This window comes from Macrotis lagotis, chromosome 8, assembly GCF_037893015.1.
Source record: "Macrotis lagotis isolate mMagLag1 chromosome 8, bilby.v1.9.chrom.fasta, whole genome shotgun sequence".
In the NCBI taxonomy this organism is placed as follows: Eukaryota; Metazoa; Chordata; class Mammalia; order Peramelemorphia; family Peramelidae; genus Macrotis; species Macrotis lagotis.
Genome location: NC_133665.1, coordinates 79,196,003 through 79,221,291, shown reverse-complemented (window position 1 = coordinate 79,221,291; position 25,289 = coordinate 79,196,003). Strand labels below are relative to the sequence as shown.

General features: G+C 35.2%; 1 long non-coding RNA gene across 4 annotated transcripts in view; it reads right to left on the bottom strand.

The window, feature by feature from the left end:
* The window catches only part of LOC141495787 (uncharacterized), a 235,569-nt gene that overhangs the window by 121,103 nt on the left and 89,177 nt on the right, over positions 1-25,289 (bottom strand). For 2 of the 4 annotated variants that reach the window (XR_012470849.1, XR_012470852.1), the window contains one exon: positions 11,942-14,161. The exons of the other annotated variants lie outside the window; for them this stretch is intronic. This is a non-coding gene — a long non-coding RNA (uncharacterized LOC141495787). Of the gene's footprint in view, positions 1-11,941; positions 14,162-25,289 lie in introns of those variants that run through there. 4 annotated transcript variants of the gene reach the window in all.

Below are 25,289 nucleotides of genomic sequence, written 5' to 3'. Positions count from 1 at the left end.
TTATGAAGAGTGAACTAGAAATTTCAAGTAGGTAGAACAGCTGTCTTAACAGCCTGCTCTAAATCTGCTTAACATTATCCTGCTGTACCACTCTGATGTCCCTGGAACAACTTTACGGGGATGCTGTTACTGAAGCAAACAGAAGTATGGGTAAACCATCAAGGGTCACTGAGGACAAGTTATGATAGCAGCTTCATTTTAAATTCTGAAAGCTGTCCACCTTGGACCAATGATCTAGAGACACTCAAGACTCTGCACCTCAGAGGAGAAAGTCACAGCTATTTTTGTGGGTTCTCATAAATGACTGATTCTTCTTTGAGTGGTAGATAGCTATGCCTAAACTTGATAGTTTAAATCAATGATACTTTGGACAAGCATGACTAAGAACCTGCAAAGGGTTTAAGCATCAAACTAAGCTCTCAAAGGTTGTGTGTTAAACCAAACATCCCTGCTTTTGAAAGCATATTAGAAATTGCTCAGAGCAGTCATTGTTATAAGATCTCACAAGCCTCTTTGGTTAAATTATTAGTCAAGATACATTCCACCAAAAATTCCCTCTTTAATCCCTCATCAGAAAAAAGTTGGTAGACTAAACAGTCTTCCTTCTCGAAGGGAACCAGCTGGATTAAGCTGCCAGATGCTTCTTTTCTTCCAAATTAATTCACTCTGAATAGCTAAAGTTATGGAAGTTGGAGAGATTTACAAGTGGGGAAAGAAGAGGAGGAGAAGGGAGGTTGTGCTTCTTTTGGTGAAGGTCTTCAATTTGAAGGTATACAAAGGAAAATGGACACTGACTGTTAAAGATGGATTGATGATCTTCCAAATTTTATTTTGACATAGAGTTAGTTTTAAGCTCTATCTACCCAAACTTGGTAATATGACCTGCAGCTTTAAAAAAGAAAGTGAAAAGGTGTTTTTTTAGGGTTCCATTTAAGCTCCAAAATATTGTAGGGATTTTATTTCTCTATCCTGAAATCATCATCATTATCAAGTTACAACAATAAACTCTTTTTAAAAAAATTTGTACAACAATAAACTCTTAAAAAGGCAACACCCCCCCACCCCCATGTGTATATTTGGAAATCAAGAAGGCAATACCTTGCAGGTTTTATTTTTTCTTACTCAAAAGCAAAAATTATTTATTTACTTTCTGTGAGAATTTATTCTTTTAGTGCTCCATTTAGAGTTTAAGGACTTCACCTTGATCCCTGCTCTGCTCCCTATTTTTTATATAAATTTAGCCTAAGAAGTTAATGGATGGTGGCCTGTTTCCTCAACTACAAAATCAAAGGGTTTGGACTACAGGGTCTCTGAGGTTTCTTCTAGTTTCAAAACCATTGATAAGTTTCTGTTATTGAAATGTTTATGGGCAAGGGAAAGGGTGTGCTCAAAGCGACTGAAACCAGCATTTAAGAAGTGATTGTTAAATTTTCATTATGAACATCTACACCTTAGAAGTAGGCAAATGCTATAAATCAGGACTTGTTTAGACTGAAAAAAAAGTAATGGAAAATATCAATGATGCAGATTAAATTTAAAAGTGTGTCATGAATTCATTTCCCCCTGAAATTTCAGGATTTAAACATTCATTAGCACACCACTGGTTTTTACTATGTAGTGCTTTGTTTTTGTTTTTTTTTTTGTTTTGTTTTACATAGAACTTCATTCATTAACTTATTTGCTTTCTCAGGTTCCAAATACATTAAAGATGGTAACTAGTACTTTGTTCATTTTAGAAATTGGAACTCTGAGGTCTGGATAGATTAAATAACTTTCTGAAGGTCTGACAGGGAAGTGGAATCCGAAATTCATTCCCTCTATTATCCATTTGTAATATATTATTTTAGTTATAAACTATAGTTCCTAAGGTTAAAATTGAAGAAATAGAATTAGGGTTAAGCTATTAACTGAGTTAAAAAAAATTAGGGTTGAAATTAGCAGTAGGGTGAGAGTTATTGGTTAAATATCATCTTATAATGAGCACTTAGTATGGCAACAGACAATTCAAAACAGACCATAGATTTGTAATTCACTTCCAGAAAAATCCTAAAATTCACATGGTGTACCTTTATATCCCTCAGGTTAGATCACCACCTCTCTGTACCTTTTCTTTTATGACTTGTTCATGTCTTTCTAGAGATTCATCATATTGGTCCTATTCAACATTTTAGAGACTTTTCATTAATTTTTAAAATATTTTGCAGATATATGTAAATATATCTAAAAAATATCACACACAGCTCTTCTCCAACACACACACACACACACACACACACACACACACACACACAGACAGACAGACACACAGATACATACACACAGACACACACACACACAAATGCATCACATAGATCTCCAAACTCATTAGAGGGCTGAGCTACCTCCCTTTCCAGTCATATGATAATGTTTATTTTGTGAAATCTAGAATACAAGTCGTTATTGGCAATGTTATATAGAATGCTTCCATCCGGTGTCCTTTCCATTTATTATTGTGATTCTTCAGGATTCAGAGCCATTTAGCACAATGAAGAAAATATTGATGTAAATGAGATGGGATTTGAATTATAAGGATTAGGACTTGACTTGGGGAGATTCAAGATAAAAGAAGACTGAAGAATTCAGCACCCCACATTATTGAGGAGAAAGGTACAGTATGCTATTTATTTAATTGTTAGAGTCTTGAATTGGACTTTGTTTCAACTGACAGATCAGGTACCTACTATCTAATGACAAAAGGCATTACCTTGGACTGAGTTTCCTCACTGATTTTAAAAAAAAGGGTTGGACTGACTTTATGGACCCTTTCAGATAGAAAGACTATGATCCTATGATTTATTAAATGATTCCATCTTTTGTAGTAGATATAGCCTTTTTTAAAAATTTAAACAGGATGACATAAGTTCAATCAACCAACAACTCCTTTGCTAAAATGTGAAATTTCTGTCCTGTTTCTACTAAAGAGATTCTAAATTATTTTTCTCTTGGACCCTTTAGGACTTGTTCAAAACTCATAATCAATCATTATTTTGAATTGAATTAAATTGAATCATAGAATTAGAGTGAAAATTAAAATTATCTAACTCATCTCTCATATTGTCAGTCAATATTTATTAAGTACCTACTATGTCAGTGCTAATCACTAGGGCTACAAAGAAATGTTAAAGGCCATCCCTTCTTTCAAGGAACCAACAGCTGTGACTTTTATGTAAGAATATAAATTTCTTGGGGCTGCTAGGTGGTGCAGTGGATAAAGCACTGGCCCTGGAGTCAGGAGTACCTGGGTTCAAATCCGGTCTCAGACACTTAATGATTACCTAGCTGTGTGACCTTGGGCAAGCCACTTAACCCCATTTGCCTTGCAAAAATCTAAAAAAAAAAGAATATAAATTTCTTAAAGTATTTGGTAGCTGCATAATCAGCAGCTGGAAAAGTAGAAAAGTCAAGAGAGCTAGATAAACATGAAATTACAATCTAGACAAATATGAATAGACTCATAGACTCACAGAGCTGAAAGTGCCCTCCCCCCCTACCCCAGTAAAGTAATGGGGTTGAATGACATGCCCTATGGTCAAACAACTAGGTAGTTATTAGGTGTCTGAGGCACTATTTGAACTCTCAGGTCCTCCTGACTCCAGGCTGGTGCTCTATCTACTGGACCACCTAGCTGCCCCTGAGAGCATACTTAGGACAGGAATTCTGAACTTTTTTAATATCATGGACCCTACAGACTGTCATATTATGAATTCCTTCCCAAAGTAATGTTTTTAAATGCCAAAACAGAATATAGAGGATTAAAAAAAGAAAACAATTAAAATGAAATAAAAATATATTTTTTTCCTTTCCAGGTTTATAGAACATTGCTGAAATTTCAAGTTAAGAAGTTCTGCCTTAGAGACAATATAGTATAGTAGAGATCAGGTCTCGGGATGCTGTGGATTCAAATTTAATTCTGACACTGTCTGACTATGGACAAAATAAAATATAACCTCATGCCTCAGTTTCCTCATCTGCAAATATTCTAATACTTGCCTCATATTTTCTGTGTATTGAATGAGAGAATGTATGTAAAATGCTTCACAAAATTTGAATTGCTATAGAAATATCAGCTACTGTTATTATCTAAAAATCATCCCTTATTTTACATAGACAAAACTGAGGTCTAGAGAAGGTAATTTGTCCAAAAACACAGCTACTAGTAGAATTAAGAGTAGAACCCATATTATCCACTTAGCAGTGAACAAATAAGCGTTGACTAAAAATAAATAGTAATGCTTTCATTCTCCTTACACTTTACTTAACTGTATACACATTGTATACTCATTCCCTTATCAGAATAACTCCTGAAAAAGGCAGTAATTAATAGATTTTTGTCTTTTTGTCCTTAGTACTAGCATAATGCCTTGCCATTAGTATGTATAGTGTTTAGGAAATATCAAATTGAATTGATCTGAAGGCTGTGGATCTTATGATTAACTTTTAATTATGGGTGTCCTAAAGTACACTTAGTATATAATACATAAGACTTTGAGGACACCCTATATATTTAATCAAAGCCCAATATTTTTATTCCCCACACCAATGCCAGTCTATGGGAACTTTTGTTTGAACTTGCTGCTCTCTGATTTGGTCAATGCTGCAATATAGAGAACATTAGTCATAACTAAAGTTTATTTTGACACTGTAATGCTAAATCTAGATGGGATAAGTGTGCCAATTTTGATTGAAACAAGAACTTTTAACTGTGCTACCCTTCCAAGAATGACTCCACGCATTCAGATCAGAAGTACAATCTTTTTTGAGGACAGATCACCAATGAATATTTTGTTAATATATTTTAATTAGAGAGTGAATGTGAAATCTTCCTAATAAATTGGAGTCAATCTCTAAATTTTCTGCATTTTGAAAAAAAATGAGTCAGAGATATATATTCTTTGCCCCACAAATTTACTTTTTTTATTTATTTTTTTTTGCAAGGCAAATGGGGTTAAGTGGCTTGCCCAAGGCCACACAGCTAGGTAATCATTAAGTGTCTGAGGCCAGATTTGAACCCAGGTACTCCTGACTCTAGGGCCTGTGCTTTATCTATTGCACCACCTAGCCACCCCACAAATTTACTTTTTCCTGATGTTTAATTCCTCTAATCTAAAATGTCGTCATATAGTATGAAATAGACTAATGATACTCAGGTAAGTTGGGGGGAATCCTCCAATCCTTCAACTTCACAAAGATTAGCACTCAAACCTGTTTTTAGCACTGTCTGACTTGTTTTGCCATAGAGGATATTAATGATAACAGATTCAAAAGTTACTTTTGATGACTTTCAATTTAGATGACTTTCAATGTAGATTTCATATTATATAATGTAAGGTAGAAATATGACATTTTCTCTCCATAAATAAAAGTCCCTTGAGAAGCATCCAAGTAGAAAAGATTTATATAATTTAGCCAGGTTTATGGAAAAAAATAAAGGAAAAAAGGATGATAAATATCTAAAAAGCTTGGGTGATTCATGTTGTCCTTTTTTTAGTATGAATAAGATAATCTTCCATTTCCCTTTTATAATGTCCATAGTCATATTGTATAAGAAGCAACTGGAAAACACAGGACCCAAGTAAGAATTGTTTTTAGCTTTTGCAAGGCAGTGGGGTTAAGTGACTTGACCAAGGTCACACAGTTAAATCATTATTATGTGTCTTGAGAATGGATTTGAACTCAGGTCCTCCTGACTCCAGGGCCAGTGTTCTATCCACTGTGCCTTCTTGTTGCTCCTTTTAATCATTATGCCTTGGTCTTGAAAATGTTGTATTTACCCTAAACTTCCATCATGTTTTAGGTACAGATTGATATAAAAATTATAGGTATGGTGTTGTTTTAGATTCCTTAGCTAGAGAGGTCTAAATATGACTTGGTTCATATTTCTTCTTGGGACAGGTTTGAAGCAGAAGTGTTTTCTTTATTGTTAAATATTTTTAAAAGATTGTATAGTCTGTTGTAGTATTTGTTCCCATATCTTAACCTCTTGGAATATTGTCAATCTACTCAGGAATCACTCAGGATGCTTATTGACCCCCAAAGAGGAAGAACCTATTTTGACATTCATGATGTCATCTCAATGAAATGTTATTTCCTTGCCTTATTCCTAATGATTCATTGATACAAGACTGATAATATTAGACTGATGCAAATGAATTATACTCTTGGGCTTAGTCTTTTGGAGGGAAAGCAGTGATAGACAAGTGAACAGACAAAGAAACCCGTTGGATGCACACTGATTCCTGCACAACCATGTAGCTTGTTCTAGCAATCACATGGTATCAATAGAGAGTCATGTCTAAGTGAAAGAATTCCCATCCTGGGTACACTGGATATGTCAGAGGAGTTCCCTGACCAAGAAGAATCTGGAACTAAGGGGAAAAAAAAGACAAAGAGAAGCAAAAATGAATTAAACCTTAATTGAGCTTATATGGACTGTGTAATCTAGAAGGAAAGAGTTGACAGTAGTGATCTTGATTGCTTTCACCAGGGAAAGTACCCCTGATTCCAGGGCCGGTGCTCACTGTGCCATCTAGCCGCCCTGGGAAGTAGGGCTTTTGAGAGATGGATTACCTAATTTTTGTTTTGTTTTGTTTTTGTAAGGCAATAGGGTGACTTGTCCAAGGTCACAAAATTAGGTAATTATTAAGTGTCTGAGGTCAGATTTTTAACTCTGGTCCTCCTGACTCCAGGGCTGGTGCTCTATTCATTGTATCACCCAGCCGTCCTTACACCATCTAGGTGTCCCTGAACCACCTAGCTGCCCTTGTGCCACCTACCTGCCCCTGGATCACCTAATTTTCTAATTTCTAATAAGACAATATGTATTTTTTAATTTGTACCTGCATCTATACAAATGTATGTAAATATGTATGTGTGTATATGCAACACATAAGGGAGTCAAGAAAAAAAGCAAATATTGAGTCAACAAGCATTTAGTTAGCACCTTATTGTGTATCAGGCTCTAATTCTTGGGTGGTGCTATAAATCTGGAGGGTGGTATCACTTGAAGGTTAAATAAAATTTATTAGAGAGGTAATGTGATTTTGCATGATTGTTTATAACTCCAGGTGGGATTCTTCAAGAATTTTTCTGGGTTAAATAAAACCCTTCTTAAATTTCATTTTTTGTTAGTCTGAGTGACCCTTTTCCTTTTCCTTTTTTTAAGAAGCTGAGACATGAACAAATTCTAATATTTCCAAGAAAAATTTTAAGAAGCCCCCAAGGTTGAAGTTAGTTTGGATAAAACCTGCATAAAGCTGCTATGTGCTTAGCATCACAGCAGATGCTGAGGATACAAAAAAATATGTAGGGCCCATTCTTTAGGAGCTTACAATGAAAGGAGAGTCATATATGCAAATAATTATTAGATAAGGACAAAGATGGAGTCTAAGAAAATGCTAAGGGAATTATGCAAAGGGAAAGATAATTTTGGGGCAATGGAGAGAGGCATTAAAAATTTCATGAGGAAGCTAGTATCTGAGTTAGGACTTGAAGAAAGAAAAGGTCTTCAAAAAATGGATATGGAAGGTAGAAAGAGTCTATTTCAGTATAGAGAATCGAGCCCTAGATTTTGGCTTAGAATTTCCTAAATTCAAATCTAGCTACTTATTACCTATGTTGTTTTGGGCAATATACTTAATTTTTCTGAATTTGGCATCCTCATAAATAAAATGAAGTGATTGGACCCATAGAGTGTCTTACTGCTCTAAGTGTATGATTCTGTGATACTTTGATCAAGGCACCTAAGTGTTATAGAAAAGGTTGAAAAAAGGAAATAAAGAGATTAGGTTATATGCAGGGTATTCATAAATATAACATAAAGCTGAAACTGTAGGTGTGATCCAGTGCAAGAGGTTGAATGTCCAGTTCAGGAGTTTGTACTTATTGCATAGTCAATAAGATGTCATTGAAGATTTTTAGTAATCTTCTTGAGAATATGGAAGACCATGTTCACAGGTATTTGAAAAGATGGGAAGAACTTTGTAGAAGTTTGGTTTGTAAGTACTGTTTTTGAAATTAAATATTCTTAGTAAGTGATATCAATAGCATACATTTCTGTCAGGGGAAGAAACCACTGAAGTCATCAAATTCAGTTCTTTCATTTTATAAATGAGGGCTGCGGCCTAACAGGTGAAATCATTTGCTCAAGTTCACACAGATAGTAAGCGATAAATACAGGATTCTAAGCCTGGTTCTCTGACTGAAAATTCAATTTTCTTTCCATCATACCATGCTATTATTCTTTACTTTTTTTCAAAGCTGTTCAATTACATAATAAATAGTAAAGACTCCCATAAAATTAGAAATTGAGTTATAGTGTAGAATTCTTTCTTTCTTTCTTTCTTTCTTTCTTTCTTTCTTTCTTTCTTTATTCCTTTCTTCCTTCCTTCCTTCCTTCCTTCCTTCCTTCCTTCCTTCCTTCCTTCCTTCCTTCCTTCCTTTCTTTCTTTCTTTCTTTCTTTCTTTCTTTCTTTCTTTCTTTCTTTCTTTCTTTCTTTCTTTCTTTCTTTCTTCCTCTTCTCTTCTTTCCCTAAACAAGTGATATCATATCATTGATATGAAGATGACTTCCAGATTTACATATCTGACCCATCTCCCCCACCAATTATCATCTGATAATATCAGCAACCTGCTGGAAATCACCAAGATGTCCCAAAGGCACCTCAAACTTTACATGTGCAAAGTGAAATTGTCTGACTCTTATTTCTGTCAAGAGCAGTACTCTCTTTGTAGTCACTGAGGTTCATAACCTTGCAATTATCATTGACTTACCAGTCTCTTGCTCAAGAGTCTTCATTGACTGTAGTATAACATGAAAACTTTTCTGCTTGTCCTTTTTTTTTTTTAGGTTTTTTTTTTTTTGCAAGGCAAATATGGGATTAAGTGGTTTGCCCAAGGCCACACAGCTAGGTAATTATTAAGTGTCTGAGACTGGATTTGAACCCAGGTACTCCTGACTCCAGCGCTGGTGCTTTATCCACTGCACCACCTAGCTGCCCTTGCTTGTCCTTTTAAGCCCCTCCAGCTTAAATTTGGTTCCAGCTCACTTTTCTGGATTTATTTTAAAAGACACACTAACTCACACTAAATTGTAGCTCTTTCTCTTTGCTGTACATAGCATTCATTTTCTTGTCTCCTTGTCTTTGCAAAGGTATATCCTTACTAAGAAGGCATCCTCTTATCACTTCTGCCTTTTACAATACTTTTCAAGTATCAGTAAAGGCATTACCTTCTTTGAGACACTTTATTTTAACATACTTAGCTTTTTCCCCTAAAATTACACTGAATTTCATTTGCATTTCTTTAGTCATGTATGTATGTTATATCCAGGCAATAGAATACAATTTCCTTCAGGGCAGACATTGTTTTAATGTGGTTTTCTATCCCCAACATAGTAGGTATTCAATTAATTTATGGAACTGAATTGCTGAATGTCCTGTTCTTGATACAATTGTCATGTGAAATCTATTTCCCCCCATTGTCTACCTAAAGGCAATGCAAACTTTTGAGGGCAGTGCTATGTAGGAATAAAAAAAAAAGGCATTTATTAAGTATTTACCATGTACAAAGCTCTATGCTAAATGCATGGGATGAAAATAGAAAACCAAGGAAGTTCCTGCTCCTGAGACATTCACATCTAATTGGGAAGATAATAGCTATGGGAAGTTTGAGTTATAAGTTAGATGGAAAGTTCCTTTGGTTCTTAGGGTACATTGTCAAAGCAAATATTAATGTTTACTTTAATGTCATTTTTTCCTGATAATCACACCAATTTATGATGTTGGATCATTTGACTGTAACAAGGACTTTCATGATAAAAATTTTCTTATTGGTTCTTTAAAAGATATGGGATGTGAATGTGAATAGGATGAACTCTCCCCTAAAATAGAAGTGGATAGCAGAGTGGATTAAATATCAGAATCCTACAATACATTGTTTAAAAGCAACATAACTGAAGGAGAGAGACACATATAGAATAAAGGTAAAAGGCTGGAGCAGAAGATATTATGCTTTAGCTAAAGTGAAAAAATAAAAAAGCAAGGATAGCAATGTTGATCACAAAGCAAAAACAAAACATAGTCTAAATGGGATAAGAAAGGAAATTGTATTTTGCTAAATAAAACCATAGACAATGCAGTAATATAGATACTAAACATATGTACACCAATTGGTATAGCGCTCTTATTCTTAGAGAGGAAGTTAAATGAGTTACATGAAGATATAAACAGCAAAACTATATTAGTGGGGAAACTTAATCTCCCTCTCTCAGAACTAGATAAATCTAATCACAAAATAAACAAGAAAGAAGCTAAGGACATGAATAGAATGTTAAAAAAACAGCTAGAGGGGGCAGCTAGGTGTAGCAGTGGATAGAGCACCAGCCCTGGAGTCAGGAGAACCTAAGTTCAAATCTGGCCTCAGACACTTAAAAATTACCTAGCTGTGTGTCCTTGGGCAAGCCACTTAACCCCATTTACCTTGCTAAAAATAACCCAACACCCCCCCCCAAACCCCAGTTAGATATGATAGACCTCTGGAGAAATTTGAATGGAGATAGAAAGAAATATATTATTTTCTTATGACACCTATACAAAAATTTACCATATATTAGGGCATGAAAAGGTCACGATCAAAGGCAGAATGACCAAAATATTAAATGCAGTCTTTTCAGAACATGATACAATAAAAATTACATGTCATAAAGGGACTTGTAAAGATAGATTTAAAATTAACTGGAAACTAAATAATCTAAGTTTTAAAGAATGAATGGGTCGAACAATAAATCATAGAAAGATTCAATAATTCCATAAAAGACAATGACAGAAATGAGAGAACATACTAAAACTTGTGCGATGCAGCCAACATAGTCATTAGGGGAATTTTTTTTCATTTCTAAATGCTTATGTGAATAAGATAGAGGAAAGAAGAGTTCCACGAATCTGTCATGCAACTAAAAATGTCACAACAAGAAAAAAATTAAAATTTCCCAGTTAAATATCAAATTAGATATTTTGAATATCAAAGATTGTAGATATGATTAACTTAAGAAGTTTAGGCTCTTCAAGGGAGGTCAGATAAGGAACAAAAGTTAAAGAGCATGCATGTGAACATTTATTTTTAAAATATAAATGGATGCTATGTTTTGTTGAAGGAGTTTTATTCAGCTATTAATATCATGAGATTTTAATTATCTTTTTCTTAATATAAGTATATTTATAATTTTTCTAATTTTAAAATGTCTTCACATTTTTCTCAATCCATGATAATAATGAATAATTTTTACAATAAATTGCTATAATCTGATGGCTAATTTTATTCTTTTCTGCAACAAAATTCATTTGTGATATGATCTGTAATTTTAAAGAAAAATTAATTATATTCCTCTGGTTTGGGGTATTAGTCCTATATGTGTGTCATAAGTAATTTGGTAGGTAGCTTGTCACGCCATTTTGTGAAAAATTGTGTTGTAACACACTAGATAACTATTCTTTAAAAGGATGAACTAACTTCTAACTAAATTCATCTGGACCTGGTTTCTGTATTGCTCCCCCTCTCCACACACTTTTGAGAATCTATATGATTTTTCTAATTTCTCTTTCTGATATTAGATTATTTACATTCTCCACTTCTACTAATCTGGATTTTTTATTAGGTTGTAAATATATGACCATATTGTTTGAATATAATTAGGGATGATAATTTAAGAAAATGTTCTTTATTTCTTCTCCATTAGCTATCCCCTCTTTTTTGTTTTTAATTTTTTCAATTTGATTGTCTTTTCTCATTTAAAAAATAGACTGATAGTTTATTTTATTCATATTTTCAAAAAGAAGTCTTAGTTTTATTTATCATGTCATATAGAATTTTATCTTCAATTATTAAAAATCTTTTATTTTTAGCATGTTTATTTTTGTGCTTATGATTACTAAATCATTAATTTTCTAACTTTTTATTTACATATTCAATTTATCTATTTTTTTGATGTAGGTATTTATATATCCTTCATTTTACAGATAAAAAAAACTAAAGTCTGAGAAGTTCAGTGGTCTGTTCCAGGGCACCTAGGTAGCTAATTAGTGGCAAAATCAATTTCAAATTTCAGTTCTCTTCTTACCTCTAATCCTGGGCACATTTTCTTTCCTTTTTAAAAGTTCTTTCTGCAAGTGACTTAGGAAAGTAAATTAATTTTTTTCAGAACACCAAGAATGACTTGGTAGGTTACTAGTTTTTAAACATATAGTCTATTTACTAGACCTATATATTTCCACATTGTGCAAAAATACAATACATTCATAAAGAGCAAAAACTGGTAAATTGATACTTCCTCATTCATAATGAAAATGAACTGAATGTAGATTTTTGAAAACAAATGACAGATCTCTTGTGGGGGAATGAGGATAAACATGTCATGGTTGAGATTAGAGTACTAAATAACACAATGAGATCAATAGACTAATAGGAAAAAGCTTATACAACCACCAAAATATGCAGGATATTATTCTAGGGCCCATCAGTAGCTTGTATTAACAGTAGCTTGTAGCCTCATCAGCACAGGTCCATATATATAAACATGGAGCAATAGTGACACCAAAGGGTTGTAATTTTCCTTCTTGGTGACTCATGATTTATCAGAAATCAAAATTTTGGGGGGATTAGAGTGAGATGGGGGAAGGCCAAAGAGGTGGAGAGGATCGTAGATAAGTGTGTGCATGAATCCAGATACATTTTCCTAGCCACTTTATTTTTTGGAATTTCAGCAAGAGCTAAGCCTCTATTATTTGCTGCATTACATCTATATAATGTTTTTCAGAATATCCCTATATTCAAAAAATCAGAGGGGTTTCTTTGGTTCTAGGATAAAGATTACTGAACCTTGTACTTGGAGCCATATGACCAATTGATTAAGACTAAATATTATTGAATTTTATTCTTAAAAAGGCTGGGTAAAAGATAAAATTTAGATCACCTGTATTTATTTTCCAAAAGGGGAATTGTATACAGAATATTACCACTAGAGAGCAGTAGAGTCCATGGTACACAGAACTTTGTTTCCAACTTCTTGTTCTCCCAATTTCTTTTTCCAGATTTTCCCCATTCCAGTAATGTAATGGAAAATATCCCATGTCAGAAAAATAGCTTAGTAATTATCAGATTTCAAATATTAAAACCTGGAAATGTCTAATGATACTGGATAATCATAAAAAAGATACATTCTATGCATTTTTGTAATTTCTTTTTGCAATCCCAGGACTGAACACAGAGCTCAATACAAAATAACTGATAACCAATTGATTCATTCATTTGCAATTAGTTGGACTAGATGTTGATTTAGGTAAGAAAACTATTATACTAAACAGTTATCTACATTAACAAAATCACTGTACATCAGAGCCCTGGGAACAGTGATACCCCACTGTTACTTTATAATAATGTAAAGAAAGATAGCAACAAAAGATAATACAACTCATATCAAATGAAATTAGTCTTTCAAGATATTGGAACATACTCATTTACTCTTGATAGGAAGTTGATGGGGAAGATAGTGATCAGAAGATTGGGCCTGGACTTAAGAAGGCATGAGTTCAAATCTGGTCTCATGCTTTTACTATGTAGTACTGGGCAAACTTCTACAGTTCTTCCTCTATAAAGTGACTAGAGAATGAAATAACAAACTTCCAAAACCTTAAATGATGTTACTAAGAGTCAGGCATGACTGAAAACAACCAAACAACAATAGGAAGTTGATAGATACAGGTATGAAAATTCACAAATTTTGTCAAGCCTAGCAATTGTATTGATCAGTTTGCCTTAATTGTTTTATATATAGTAGTACTAAGTGGAAGGTTATTGAAGAGTTATTGTGATTATATAAATATATATTTATATAACTCATCTGATATGAGTTGCATGTAGTTTATATAAATGTAAAAATTTAAATGAGTTGCTTTAGGAACTAGTGGCTCCCCCCACCCCCGATGGGAGATCCTCAAGAAAAGCTTGGAATGCATTTGTTGGGAATATAGAAGAGATTTCTCTTAAGATCTGGGTTGTACTGGATGATCTTATGTGTTCTTGCCAACTCAGAGATTTTGGGATTCTCTTCATAGCTGAATTCTCTTCATATCTGAAAAAAAAGGATTGATTCATGCTGCTGATTTTTTAGAATTTCACTGAGAAGTTGAGGAAGAATTATTATGCATTATTATGCATTCCTGTGGAATCCAGCCAAATAAGATTATCACAAAGTCCTTCTTTGATGTCTCATTCTGCTATGGTTTTGAAACTAGTATTTCAATTCAATTATAGTCAACAAGCATTTATTTAACTTCCACTGTGCTAGGTACTGAACATACAAAGGGAAAAAGCCAACACACCTTGCCTTTAAGAATCTTATAGTCTAGTGGAAATGGAGTTTACAACATATAGGCATCATTTATGTGTGTGTCTGTGTGTCTGTGTGTCTGTGTGTGTGTATTTATAAATACATGTACACATGTATAGGTATCTGTAAGAAAAATTCACAGTAATTTCCATAGACAGAGGAGAATGCTAAAAACCGAGGAAGTTTGGAAGGAAATTTTATAGAAGGTAGCATATGAGTTGAACTCTGAGGAATTGTAAGGATTCCAAGAGGCAAGGTGAGGAGAGAAATATTCCATATATATATATATAGGAGTCGGGGGTGGCAGTGGGGGAGACTGAGTAAAGACATGAAGATAAAGGCAGGAGTTCCATGTACAGGAAATTGCAAATAGTTCTGGCTGGAATGTAGAGCATCTTAAATATCAGTCTAGAATAGAGTGGAATCATAGTAGGAGACTTCAAAATGACAGAAAAGTCTGCATTTTATCCTAGAAGTATTAGGGAGTCATTGAAGTTTCTTAAAGGTAATAGCATTATAGTGTAATCTCTAGAAGTCCTACCAAGCTGAAAAGACTTTGAATAAAGGACTGGTAATGAATTGTATATCTTAAATCTGAGGACCAGTCTAATTAAATTCAGAGAGATGAATACTAGGGTATGAGTTTTCCCCCCACAGTAACCTATACTGTCTACTAAGGTGTTAAGGGGACCAAACTAATGAAATTACTATCTTGGAAATACTGAAACCTATTATTTAGGTTAACTCCTTTCCCTCAACTCATTTCTCCAAATGTTTTGAAGAGGGGGGAACTATAGGCTTCCCTCAAATTCTTTTATTTATGGTTCCAAGAGAAAAAAAAATTGGCCCTAAATGTACTAATAATGGTTTATGCCCAAAAGATTGAAGATTGATTGATTTATCAGAAATGAGTTAGCTAATCTTTTTGGAAAAAACAGGATTTTGGAAGCTACTTTAAAGTCCAAGCTCTGCCATCATCTAGATGATTTCTTTGTTGCTCATTTTCTGTATCTCTGAAATGGGAGCAATAATATCTGTACTGACTACCTTACAAACTTATCATAAGAGCAAATGAAATATATTCTTAAATGTTTTATGAACTTTGATGTTAGATATCATTATTATTATTGTTATTATTTATTATTATTATTACTTTTATTATATTCAGAGGAAAACAAGACTCAGATCATTCTGGACATATCCTGAAATAGGTTAAGGGTAATGAGCTTCATATTGCCTTGGCAATGGAGTAGGATGATAAGACAAAGAGTGATGTCATTGCTTACACAGATGCTGTGTCTGAAGAAGGCCATAATGATGAGAAGAGAAGGGGAGCTGATATAATTACTCTCTTCTTTGACCTTCCTCTATTTATAGATTTCAGTCTTACCACTGAAGTCTCCACCTTGCATTTGGTTCCTAGAAGATATGAACATCAGGAACCAGGTGTAGGATGGGGGTATAATACCCATTATCATAGAGCATGGGATAAAGTTTAATGAGAAAAGAGGGGAAATGCCCCCCAAAAAGCAGAGGAGAATTAAACGAAGCTCCTTTGAACTCTGAATAAATGTTAGGCAGCCTTTCAAGTGAGTGAGAGATAAACATTAAATATAGAAAATACTGGGACCTACTCTTCAGAACTTTTTTATTACCAGTTAGGGAAAGAAATACTCAAAGTCGAGAGCAGAGTCGATGTTGTTATAAGATATAAGAACAGAAGTCTTGTAACGTGACTTATACAGAAATTAAAACCTGCCAGACTCATGATTTTCTTCAGGAAAACAGCTCTATTAGTTTCTTGTAAACTTCTTTTGCAGACTCTACAAAAAAAAAATTTTCCCCTTTCCTCTTCCTTTCTCCTTTCCTTTTCCCTTCCCTTCCCTCTTTCCTTTCCTTTCCCTCTTCCCTTCCATCCTTCCTCTCTCTCTTTCTTTTCCTCCCTCCCCTTTTTCTTTCTTTCTCTCCTTCCCCTCATTCCTTCTTTTTTCCTCTCTCTTTCCTTTCTCTATTTCCTTGAGAATGTAGGACCTAACAAATGTTGAGATTGTTACATTAGAAACATAGTGACCTTTATCAAGTTCAACAAACATTTAATCTTGCACTACCTTGCTCTTATTCCCTCACTTTATTTGAAGAGGAAATTTATACTTAAGAATGAGAATTGCTTAAGACTTCCTTTTTGCACATCACTAAAACAACTCTGCCAACCATCCTCAGGGATTTCCAAGCCGACCAAAATAAAGACATCAAACAAGCTGTGGTGGATTCTAGTTATCTAACATCAAATACTAGACCCTGGTTTAAAGCCAAACTGCAGTAACTCAAAAGAAATGTGAGATTTTTAAATATGTAAATTAAGAAACATCTCCATTCCAAATGTTCATATGGACTATTTGGGTCATATCTGTGGTAGAGCCCTTTAAACCAATATTGGTCTGATAAACCACAGCAACATTGTACATTCACACTGATATAATGATATTTTGGTCTTCTTTGATTATGAAGGACAATAACCACCAACCTAAAGTGGACAAAATTATGATTCAACCCACAAATGAAGGTAAAGGATCATTACAAGGAAGTTGAGAATATTCAGAGCTTTTCCTCAGGCAGACAAATTTAGAGTTTCAAGTTCTGAAGGTTCTGAAAGCAACAACAGTCCTTTAGCTATAAGGAAACAACAAAGTCTAAAACTTAACTGGCAAGAAAAAGAAAATTTTTGATCAAGCCTTTAATTTCTTTGATATGAGGAATTTCCAACAAGGAAAGTCCCTCTGCTACCATAGATTTGCAACTATTCTGCAAATGATAGTTTTAGAAAGTTTTCTGGGAGCAGTAAGTGTTTAAGTAACTTGCCTAGACTCACACTACCAGTATGTATCACAATCAGAACTTGAGCCAAGGTCTTCTGGTTTTGAGGCTTACTTTTTACCCACAGAGGCATACTGTCTCTCATCCCTCACAAGTTAGCAGCAATAATAACTTAAAATATAAATCGACTAGTTAACAATTACCTCTTGCTGTTGTTATGGGTGGTCTCTGTCCCATGCCTGACTCAAATGACATTATGTTTCATGCAGCTTGTTCCAGGAACAGAGTTCCAAGGTATTAGTTCTGAGTAAAGACATTCAGAATGTAGCAAGTCTTTTTTCAGGTATCGGTTAGCCCGATGACCCAGAGGTCATGTTCCTGTGGTTCCTACACCTACAAAAAACTCCATTGTGCCTTTTGTCATGAGTATATTTTTGGATGCAACATTTTCCTAAAGAGCTTAGTCAGGAAGGTTTCACCATGATTCATCCCTTATAAATGTTGAAGACACTGTAGCTATTTTATAAAGCAGCAAAACAAGTTCTAGCAAACCTGATCTCTATCAACTTCAGATTAAAAGGCTGTTTTAGGAAATGAATGGTAAAATAGGCCGGTTACATTTTAATCTCAGTTATATAAATGATTGTTTTGAAAGAGATCTGGCACATTGCTTGGAGTGCTTTCATGCCCATTAGTTAACATTTTCGGAAGGAAAGGAGAGAACTGAGCTAGGTTAAATACATACAGTTTGGCATATTACCTTGAAATCCTCATTAGGATGTTGTAAAAAATGAGCTGACTATAGCCAAGACTTGCTCTAGTAAATTAAAATTATCTTTGATTTTTTTAAAAAAGCATCAAATTAGATAGGTGTAGTTTCCTAGAGGTAGTTCCACTTAATTATAATCTCTATGGCTAACAGTCCTGCATGTAACTTCTTAGATTCTTTGTTGCTAGTCAAAAGGAAGCCTGACTTGCTAGCTAGAGCTTGTTGGGTTTGTAGTCAGGAAGATTTGGGTTGAAGTTCAATTTCTGAATTTTAATAGTGATATGAATGTAGGTAAATCAAAGATTCAATTAATCTCTATGAATTTGTTTTTGTGAGGCTCAAATTTTAAATATAAATAATGTCACTCAACAAATTTTATGGTCTTTATTATTATTATTTTGTTATCTCTGATCTCATAATTTCAGGTACTTCCACCAGTGATGCACATAATCCAGCCATACTTTCTAATTCTATGGGACTCCTGATATCTTCCCATGAACTCTCTCTATATATTTAGGGAGTCCCTAACATGCTGGGAGTCCCTACCCTAAACACAATATTATAGATACACATAACATGTATATAGTGCAGCCTCTAGGAAAGTTTAGTCTCGTCACAAAGATCCTAAGAATTTTATTTCTTGAAAAGAGAAGAAGCTTAATGAGATCAAGAACAGAGTACAGAGAACAGAGAGGTGATGGAGGACCCCTAATCCTTGGTGACAGTTGGTGAAAGTGACTTATAGGACTTAATGACAGTTATTGAACCCTAAGGAAAGGCAGAGTGTTATATTCTGATTTATAGCATAGGTTCTCTCCAGTAGCTAGATTACTGAGAGAAAAAAAATGAAGGAGAAACTACTGATCCTTACTCACCCTATTGGCCTTGCCTTCAATGAAGCATGAATAAGACCATATTTTGGCAATTTTATCCTGTAAAAAGTTGTTAAAAACAGAATTTAACAGATCTTATTTTTATCACCTATATTTCATCCTTTACAAAATAACTTTTTCTCTACTTATAACTGTTCTGAATAAATATTCTATGATGGTGCTAGGAAATCAGGATTGCTAAGAGTTTAGCTGAAAGCTAAAAAATTAAATTCTGAGGTTTCCAAAGGGAGAGAAAGAAACCTTTTAGTTTGGGGCAAGATAAGGAAATGTCCTGGTTTTTGTTTAAGAAAATATATTGGAGAGAAGTTTCAAGTTAATACTGAGTTCATAAGCAATCAAAGATATTTTAACCTGTTAGAATCTTCCATAATTGTGTTCTCTGGGTTGCCATATCCTTCAAGAACTTGGGTCACCTCTATGTCACAGTAAGACACTGCAGATGAACTTTATTAATAAAGTCGCACATATTGCCTTTAAATTAATTTCATCTTCTGGTTGTCAAGTAAAGACATTGTAGGGAATAGGGATTGTAAATTATGACTTTGAGAATGAAGGGACTTACAAAAAATCTTGAACCAATTGTAACTTTTTGGAGTTGAAAGGGTGGGGAAGGGGGACTGTGCTACAAACAAACCTGGATATGAATAATATGTGATAGATGGAGGAAACAGCTTCTTTTTGTAGAGAGAGGAACAAGATAAGAAATGGTTGTTTTTTCATGAAAGGTTTGCCAACTGAATCTTAGAAGTTCTTATTAAGAGTATGTACCTATAAGTGCTACAGGAAACACACAAGAAAATAGCTTTTCTCAGAATACAGTCTGCAAGAAGACAGAGTAGGGATTGTGGAAAACAAAAGTATTTCTTAAAAGAGACAGAAGAGGGAAGAAGGGATATGAAAGGGAATTAGCTCTGGGAAAACCATAAGGATTCCCAAGAGGAGCCTGGAATACATGTAAGAATACATCTAGAATGGGGCATTTAGGTGCTGCAGTAGATAGAGCAGCAGCCCTAGAGACAGGAGACCCTGAGTTCAAATTTGACCTTAAGCACTTAATGATTGCCTAGCTGTGTGACCTTGGGCAAGTCACTTAACCCTATTGCCTTGAACTGTACCCCCCCTAAAAAAGACCAGGTTATTATATTACTTCCCAAGGAAGAGGGAAATACCTTTTCTTCATAAATACATTTTCTAAAGGAGGTAGAATTCTAGCTTTTCCTCTGTCTATAACTCTTCTAAATAAATATTCTATGATGGTGCTAGGAAATCAGTATTGCTAAGAGTTTAGCTATCCCAAAAGAAAATTAAATTCTGAGGTTTCCAAAGCGATAGAATGAAACCACTTAGTTTGGGGCAAGATAAGGGTCATATATATGAAAATTAGTATCTCCCAAGTTTAAATGTATCCTGACTAAAAAATATAGAACTTGGCAGAGAAAGACAGAGACAAAGAAAAAAGACTGTAGAGAGCTTATTAGTTTGCATGACCTTTAATTCCTAGTAAAATGATTATTATTCTGCCTTTGAAAAATAAAATTTTGACCACTTTGTTTTTTTTAAATGAACCTCTAAAATTATTCCATTATTTAATAGCAAAGCTGGCCTGAGTAACAAAGGAAAAACCAAGTAACCAAAAAAAATTGTCAAATTTTTTGAAATACACTACAGCCATGTTGCTCCTGGCAAAATTTAATTAGGATTACCTGTGTCAATTCATGGGAGAAATTAATCCTGAAAAGACATTAAGTGACTTTTTCTCACGAATCTGTGAGTAGCCAAAGGCAATATCATGGATGAAATTCAGAAGTATCTCTACTTGACTGCTTATACCATCCTCTAAAAAGTCAGTGTGTTGATGATATGTCTTTCTGTTTCTCTTGGATAAGAGGATAGTAATGTTCTAGAGAGATGTCATTAAAGAGAAACTGAAATCCATTGAGGGATAATAGTGTGGGGCGGGAGGGAAATCTCTGAATTTGGAGTCAGAGCATCTGTATTCAAATATTGACTCTACAATTATTAGTCCCTTATCTAGTCACCATCCCTGGCTAGGGCTTTAGTTTCTCCTTAATTACATGAGGAGGGTTGCATAAGATGAACTCTCAATTCCTGTCCAGTTCTGTTTATCATCCTATGATTTTAAAAGATCCTATGGTCCCTTGGCCCCAGTCTCCTCAGCACTAGCTTGGATTCAGTATCATTGCTATATTAAAATATAATGTATGATGCCCTATACTAATGGCAAAAACACCATATAGTAATGACTGAAGCACAAGTTATATGATCTTGAGCTATATAAGGCCCAATCTATGTGAACACAAGATGAATGAACAACCTTCTCATCTGTCCCTTAAATTCAATTCATTTGCTTGTTATAGCATCACTTCTCTGATGTCATGGTCTTCTTCAAGAACAAAGGACAAAATCAACAATTCATTCATACATACTTAATATTACTTGATTCAACTTAAACAAATATTTATAAAACACCTAATATGTGCAAAGCAATAGAGAAACAAAGACAAAAATAAAAGTTTATTTTCCATAAAATAGTTGCATTAAATGGGGTCAAATCAACTTGAACACAGATAGGTAAGTACAAGATAATCTGAAGAAGTGGGCAGGCTGGTGGTATGGGGGTGGGGAAGGCATTTTGTATGATGTGACATTTGATCTGAGACTTGAATGAAGATAAGAATGAAGAAAGCCTGAGTAGAGGAGAGCATGACTATCAAGAATGGAAGACAGCCTGTGGATAAACATGGAATTCAGATTGAATGTGGAATTTAAGCAGTCCTTGTAGTTGTAACATAAAGGATATGATAGGCAACAGGAAAAAGTCTTATAAGAGCTTGGAGTTAGGTTGTGATGGCTTTCAGTTGTTCACTGTGCACTTTTCATTTTGTCCTAGAGACAAAAGATGGTCATTGAATAATTTTGAATAGAGGAATAATGTGGTCAGATCTTAGCAAGATTATAATAGCATTTACATGAAGAATACATTGGAAAGGGTAAAGACTAGGATTAGGGAGATCAAATAGAACTATCCCAATGGTCCAGGCAGGAAGCAATGGTGGCCTAAACAAAAGTGGTACTATATGATTGGAAATAAGAGGAAAGTTATCAGAGATTAGAATAAACATTTAGGAAAGGAATTGATGATTACAAAGGCTTTTATGACTTCACCAGTAAGGCAGCTGAGTGATAGAACCCTGGGTCTGGAGTCAGGCAAATATGAGTTCAAATCTAACCACAGACATTTCCCAACTGAATGACCCTAGGCAAACCAATGAACTCTATTTGCCTTAGTTCCTCACCTAGAAAATGAACTGGAGAAGAAAATGGTAAACCACTCCAGTATCTTTGCCCAAGAAAACCCCAGGTAGGGTAATGGAGAGTTGGACATGACTTAAATAAGTGAATAATTGTGACTTCACCAAGAATATATCTTTTCAGACTAATCTCATTTCTTTTTTTTTGGCAGAGTTATGAAACTTGTAGTTTCAAGCTTCCTTAGAACTTAGCAAAATATTTGATAATGTCTATCATGATTTTCTTGTGGAGATGATGGAGAGACATTGACTAGAATGTAATACAGTTTTTGGATTCAGAATTGGTTAAATGACTAGAACCAAAGAATAGAAATTAATGATTTAACATCACCTTTAAAGGTCTTTTTCTATTCCCCAAGAATCTATACTTCCTTTGATGCTGTTGAACATTTTAATGAATGTCTTGGATAAAAGTATAGATGATATCCTTATCAAATTACAATTATAATATCCCAAGGGTTTTACACTGGTTGAATTAAGTGTGTGTGTAGGTGTATATGTGTGTGTGTGGGAGGACAGATTGTCATAAAAATCATACTACTTGGGGCAGCTAGGTGGCATAGTGGATAAAACACTGGCCCTGGAGTCAGGAGTACCTGGGTTCAAATCCCGTCTCAGACACTTAATAATTACCTAGCTGTGTGGCCTTGGGCAAGCCACTTAACCCTGTTTGCCTTGCAAAAACCTAAAAAAAAAATCATACTACTTGACTCATTTTTACCCACCTAGAGTTTTCTCTAGGAAACTTATGCTATAGTTCATTTCTGGGTCTCTTCATACACACATAAAAGGACCCTAGTTCCTATGCAATTATTTATGGTAGGAAAACATTTTAAATATGAAACAAACTTTATTTCAACCCCTAGATAATATAAAACAACCTAACAAGGACAAACAATAGCCCAAAGACAATAGAAATAATTTTCTCCCTTTCCAGTGTTCTACCTTCAGCATGGTTCCAAAATAGGTTTCTAGTCTTTTAATATGATCATAAGAGTTTGATCTTCCCTTAGAGTAAAAGATTTGGGATTTCCCAAGAGGCAATTCCCTTCTCCAACATCTTTCACTATCTAATTCCCAGAAATAGTTGAGAGTAACATACAGATGATTTCCAAATTTTTATTGCCCATGTAGTTTTCTGTAATAAGAATTCACTTCATCAGAGAAGCAAATGAATTGAATCATATTTCAGTTCCTTGATGCTTCTCCCACTCTTTTTTTCTCCTTCTCCTCCAATCTCTATGCTTCACCTGAGTCCTATATTTGAAGTTCAAACCTTCTGTTCAGCTCTGGCCATTCCAACAGGAACATTTGAAATTCCCCTAGTTCATTGAAAGTCCATCTTTTTCCCTGGAAGAGGACATTCAGTTTTGCTGGGTAGTTGATTCTCAGTTGCAATCTAAGCTCTTTTGCCTTCCGGTATATTATATTCCAAGCCCTATGAGCTTTTACTGTAGTTGCTGCTAAGTCCTGTGTGATCCTGACTGCAGCTCCATGGTATTTGAATTGTGTCCTTCTGGCTGCTTGTGATATTTTCCCTTTGACTTGGGAGTTCTGCAACTTGGCTATAATATTCCTGGGGGTTGTTTTGTTTGGATCTCTTTCTCAGGGAGATTGGTGGATTCTCTCCATTTCTATTTTGCCCTCTGCTTCTATGATATCAGGGCAATTTTCCTGTAGTAATTCTTTGAAAATGATGCCAAAGCTATTTTCCTGATCATGAATTTCAGGTATTTCAATAATTTTAAAATTATGTTTCCTAAATCTGTTTTCCATATCAGTTGTTTTTTCAATGAGATGTTTCACATTTTCTTTTAATTTTTCATTCTTTTGGTTTTGAAGTATTGAGTCCTGGTTTCTCATAAATTCAGCAATCTTCCTGAGTTCTATTCTTTGTCTGAAGGATTTGTTTTCCTCAGAGAGCTTTCTTATCTCTTTTTCCATCTGGCCAATTCTCCTTTTTAAAGCATTCTTCTCCTCAATAACTTTTTGAACTGTTTTATTCATTTGACCTAAGCTGGTTTTTAGCATGCTATTTTCTTCAGCATATTTTTGGATTTCCTTGACTAAATTGCTGAGTTCATTTTTATGTTTTTCCCTGCATCTCTCTCATTTCTTTTCCCAGTTTTTCTTCTAACCCCCCTCATTTGAGCTCTGTCATAGCCTGAGCCCAATTTCTGTTTTTCTTGGTGTCTTTAGATGCCGGAGCTTGTGCTTCCTCATCTTCAGACTGAGTGTTTTGATCCTTCTTGGGCTCACAGACAAAATATTCCTCAATTGGTGTTCCTGTTTTTTTCTCTGCTTACTCATTTTCCCAGCCTGAGTCTGGTTTTGGGATGCTTCCTGACCTTTTGGGGCACTCCCACAAGGATCTCAGTGTGGGAGGCTCTGTCCTCCTTCCTGGTCTGTGGATGACCATAAACACCCCCCTCTGCCATGGGGCTGAGGTGGGGGGGGGGCTGTTGTTCTATGGGGAGGCCTTGACTGCGATCAGGATCTGAATGTGGTCAGAACCCCAGAGTCCTGCTACAGGGACAGAGGACAGAGCTGGGCAGTCTCTCTCTCTGCTCCCTTCCTAGGCTCAGCACGCTCATGCTCTGGGGGCTCCTAGTTACTGATTTCTGCTTCCTGTTCCTGGATCTGGGCTGCGCAAAAACATTGCTCGCTGTGTGCCCTGAGGACTGGGCTTCACGTGCTTGCTCTGGCAGAGGTCCCCCGCTGTTCCCCCAATTTGTGCCTGGTGCTCCCCGGGGCATAGGTTAGGAAACTCTGCTGCTGCTGTCAGCAGCGGCTCCCAGCGCCCTGTTGCTGCCTCCAGGAGGCTGAAGTTCTTTCGCTCTAGCAGGCCACTCCTCTGGCGGGCCACCCCTCCAACCCCAGGGAACAGCCTTTCTGCTCTTTTCCAGGTTACCTTGAGTAGGAGAACTATCTCACTGTGTCCCTCTGTGGGTTCTGTCTCTTGAAAATTTAGTTGAGTCCTTAGTTTAGAAGTTTTATGAGAGAGTGCTTAAGAGGCCATCCTCTCTTATTGCCATCTTGGCTCTGCCCGCTTCTCCCACTCT